The following is a 5,095-nucleotide window of genomic DNA, read 5'->3' as shown; positions in this document are numbered from 1 at the left end:
AAAGGCAGAACTAGGTTCTCCTTCCTTCAAAAAATTGTAGCCTCATATATTAGCTTTCCAACAAGACTAATCTCACTTGAAATAGAGTTCTATAAGACTAGATATAGTTAACAATCTGATGAGTATTAAGACAGTAACAGTTGGACAGTAACAGTTCAAATGTAAGATAGTAACAGTTGGAAAAGTCAAATAGTAATAGTTCAAAGTCAAACAGTAGCAGTTCAAAGTCAAACAGTAACAATTCAAAGTCAGATAGTAACAGTTAGAAAAGTCAGACAGTAATAGTTGGAAAAGTCAAATAATAACAGTTCAAAGTCAGACAGTAACAGTTGAAAAAGTCAAACAGTAACAATTAGAAAAGTCAGATAGTAATAGTTGGAAAAGCTAGACAGTAACACTTCAAAGCCAAACAATAACAGTTGGAAATTGGACAGTAACAGTTTGAAGTTAGATAGTAACAGTAGACTTTCACGTGAATACTATATAAAAGAATTGAGTCATACGAACACTTGCACATTGAGATACTAACTCTGAATATATACATGATATATGTATATATGTTATTGTGAGGAAATGAACATGCATAAGAAAGTAACATGAGTAATGGATGAATATGGATTCTCTATAATATCGGCCTGAAAGAATGATAACTATGGTTAGATAAAGGATGATAACATTAATGGGTGTAATGAGAAAAATGTAAGATATAAAGAAATAAATTATTGAAAGAAAGATTTATTAGCTCTTGATATGATTATTATAAAACATATCCTTGAATGATGAATTTATAAGATGAGTTCGTGACTGCAGGAGGGACCACCGGTGCGGTGCAGCAGTAGCAACAGGGGAGCATGAGTAGAGCTTCTATTGCAGGTGACTTTTCACCTTCCTTTTAAATATTGTTGAATAATGAAAATACTTTATCATGAATGTTGTTGTCTTGTGTTAATTCATATATCAGTTTGCTAAATGCTTAAATGTTAACAAATGGTTGATTAGCTTCGGCTAATCGCATTTGAAGAGATGACCTTGAACAATGAAATACCTTATCATGAATATTAGATATCAGATTGTCGAATGCTTAAATGTTAACAAATGGTTGATTAGCTTCGGCTAATGACATCTAAATGGATGGCTGGGATAAATGATTGATTAACTTCGACTAATGGCATCCGAAGGGATGACTGAGACAAATGATTGATTACCTTCAGCTAATGGCATTCGAAGGGATGACCAGGACAATGATCGGGACAAACAATTGATTAGCTTTGGCTAATGGCATCTGAAGGGATGACCAGGACATACGATTGATTAACTTCGGCTAATGGCATCTAAATAGATGACTGGGACAAACGATTGATTAGCTTTGACTAATGGCATCTGAATGGATGACTGGGACAAATGATTGATTAGCTCCGGCAAATGGCATCCGAATGGATGACCGGGACAAACAATTAATTAGCATTGACTAATGGCATCTAAAGGGATGATCGAGACAAACAATTGATTAACTTTGGCTAAATGGATGACCAGGACAAATGATTGATTAACTTCGGCCAATGGCATCCGAATAGATGACCAGGAAAAATGATAGATTAACTTCGGCTAATGGCATCCAAATGGACAAACGATTGATTAATTTCAGCTAATGGCATCCAAAGGGATGACCGGGACAAACAATTGATTAGCTTTGGCTAATGGTATCCGAAGGGATGACCGGGACAAATGATTGACTAACTTCGGCTAATGGCATTTGAATGGATGACCGGGACAAATGAATGATTAACTTCGGTTAATGGCATCCGAAGGGATGACCGGGAAAAATGGTTGATTAGTTTTGGTTGATGGAATTCGAAGGGGATGGCCGAGTGAGTGAATAGTTAACTTCGACAAATGATGTCTTAAAGAATGGTCGGGTTTAAGATTATAGTTGATTGTAAGAATTGGTGCATATATATATGTACTGCAAGTAGTGTATACCAAGAACACGAAGGAACTACAAATGTCACGCTTCAAACATGAGATAATGTTAATGCTTCATTAAACTATCATACCATTTTCTTATTGTTGTTATTATTATTATTATTATTAAGTAATTGCATTCTTTTAAATGTTTTGTATGGTAGTAGGGACGTTATACCAACAAGGTGCCTAGGAAACCCCATACTCGAGAACCTACTTTTACAAGGAATCATGTAGTTGCATTCTAAATCATGATGTATTTTATATGAATCAATGTACTGAATGTATATCTATTATTAGATCCTTTTAGATTAAATTTGTGATGACTATTTGTCGGATAGAATACAAACTCATGACTATGCATGTATATTTTAAATGCAAACTTCTAATCATGCAAACATAATATTATGAGTTTATGTAAGATTAACTTTTAAATGAAAATGTTGATTGTTGTTGATGTATAGATTATATATTGATGATGTGAAGGGAACATGTTCATTGATTTCTGACACAAGGTGAAACATAATATTATGAGTTTATGTAAGATTAACTTTTAAATGAAAATGTTGATTGTTGTTGATGTATAGATTATATATTGATGATGTGAAGGGAACATGTTCATTGATTTCTGACACAAGGTGTGTCAAGTACAAAAAAAAAATTATTGTTGTTTTGGGCTTGAAAAACGGGGTTATTACAAATAGATACTGCTACTAGCTTTGAATCTACTCTTAGCCTTGACGTTGTGATATGACTATTGTTCAATAAGATGTCATAAGCTTTTGGGTTTTGTTATTATTCTCTTAAGTTCAGGAATTCTTCTTGGCTAGGAATTGTTTCTCTTGCTCCCTTTAATGCTGCCTTATCAGGTTATGGAGCTATTCTATATTGGTGGGGTTATTATCCATTGGTTGGTTGCTGCCTAACCTAGCTGTTGTTCTTGTTAATTTCATTGCTCGACCGCTCGTGCTGCATGTTATGGCTAAATTAGTTGCTGCTTTATTTGTTGTTAATGTAATTATCAAATTTTTATCTAGTGCCTTATGTGGCTTTTTGGTCTCTACTAAAAGGGTTTAGACATCTAATTTTCTATTGGTTTTCTGGGATAACCTCTTATGCTTTTTTCTTAGCCTTGGTTTTGCTAGTTTATGTTCTAGGAGCATGTTCCCAAAGTGTTTTTAATTTTTGGATGTATCATCTTGTACATCAACTTGCTAATATTTAGCTTTTTTTACTTTTGATCTTCAATATATACTTATATTCTAATAAAAAAAATATAAAGTTAGGCCGATTGATTAATTTAAAAGGTGTGTTTTTATCAAGGTTTTATATCATTATTTCTGCACCTGAAATATCAATAACTCCTTAACTAGAGCATGTTTTATAATATCATGTCTAATATTATAAGATATCTTTAATTTATGGTAAATGTTCATTTTAATGCAGGCCTATCACATAAATAAAATCATTGATTGATGAGTTTAACAACTAAAATTGAGAAGACAAAGAGAGGGCTAAGTTTAGAAAAGAGATATTGGTGCAGTCCAAATTGGAACACTATTCAGTCACTGGGTTATATCTGGAGCTGTAGAACTTAGATTTGTGTCTACTTTATATGGATGGAAAGTTAAGAGATAGGCCTAAAACATTCATGAATATCCAAAACTCAATTCTACCATTTGAAAGTTCAAATCTTAGCATCAAAAGAGAAGTCAAAATCTGTCTTATAGCTCAGACACTATTTAGTGTTTTGCATATCTTGAGTTCTAGAAGTCTAAATGACCTAATTTTTTTTTTATTGGAAAGCTAAGACAATTTCCTAGAACTTGATTTAAGTCTATTCAAATTCTGACATAAGCAATGATGTTTTTGGAAGACAAGAAGATAAGTGACATGACCAAAAGAGTGATGTCTTCTCCTAAGTGCATGAATGTTGAAGTAATAAATAACCCGGCAAGACCGGGATCAAATCACAGGGAGGTTAATTGTATAAATTATAAACAACAATAACAATAGTAGTAATAATAATAATAAAAAAATGAAGTTGATGAGAACATTGATATGGAAGATAAATGTAAGGATTAAATAATGATAAAAACAAATGTCAAGGTTAGAGGATTCACTAATAATATTTCAAAGAGGTATAGTATAAACTCTTTTTATTACTCAATTGGAAACAACACACAAAGGAGGAACATAAATAAGATAAAAGTTAACTAAGTAAAGTAAAGGAAATGAAAAGCATAAACAACTGATTAATGAAAGCAAAACTTAAACATTACAAAAATATAAAATAAAAAAGCAAGAACATGATCTTGATCTAAAAACCAAGATGCCTAAATGCATGAAAAATACCTCCTTTTATAGGCTAGAATTTGAAACTACTGATTTGATGACTAATTGTTGAGTGCGCGGTTACATCTTGACTTGGTGACTATCCTTATCTTCTTGTTTGAACAAAACATATTTGATAACATTAGAATTTGAACCAACCTTACCATGAAAGTTCTAGGAAATTGTCTTAGCTTTCCAAGAAAAAAATAATGGACTTCTAGAACTCAAGATATAGGCTGAACATTGAACATTGTCTAGGTTGTAGGATAGATTCAGACTTCTATATTGTTGCTAAGATTTTGACAACCAAACAGCAAAATTGAGTCTTGCCTTCAACTTGGGCCTATGTCTTAGCTTTTCATCCATATAAAGCAAACCTAAATACAAGTTCTACAGTTCCAGTTATAATCCAATTACCGAACAGTGCTCCTGTATGGACTAAACCAGCATCTCTTTTCTAAGCTTCACACTCTCTTTGTCCTTTCAATTTTAGTACTTCAACTTATCAATCAATCCTTTTATTTATATGATAAGGCATTTAGGATGAACATTTACCATAAATTAAAGGTATCTTATATTATTATACATGTTATTATAAAACATGCTCTAGTTAAGGATTTATTGATACTTTAAGTGCAAAATCATGATATAAAACTGATTAGTACTTAAAAGTGCATTTTTATCAAGGTTTTATGTCATCATTTTTGCACTTGAAGTATCAATAACTCTTTAACTACAACATGTTTTATAATAATATATATAATAATATAAGATACCTTTAATTTGTAGTAAATGTTCA

General features: G+C 32.0%; 1 long non-coding RNA gene across 1 annotated transcript; it reads left to right on the top strand.

The window, feature by feature from the left end:
- The first annotated feature begins 808 nt into the window (after positions 1–808).
- On the top strand, positions 809–2,383 carry LOC105119889 (uncharacterized). Its single transcript, XR_841208.1, has 2 exons — positions 809–873; positions 2,127–2,383. It is a non-coding gene; the product is annotated as an uncharacterized LOC105119889 (long non-coding RNA).
- The last annotated feature ends 2,712 nt before the right edge of the window (positions 2,384–5,095 follow it).

This window comes from Populus euphratica, unplaced genomic scaffold (genome assembly GCF_000495115.2).
Source record: "Populus euphratica unplaced genomic scaffold, PopEup_1.0 scaffold3837.1, whole genome shotgun sequence".
NCBI lineage: Eukaryota > Viridiplantae > Streptophyta > Magnoliopsida > Malpighiales > Salicaceae > Populus > Populus euphratica.
Note: the sequence above shows the minus strand (reverse complement) of the source record. Positions and strands in the feature narration are given on the sequence as shown.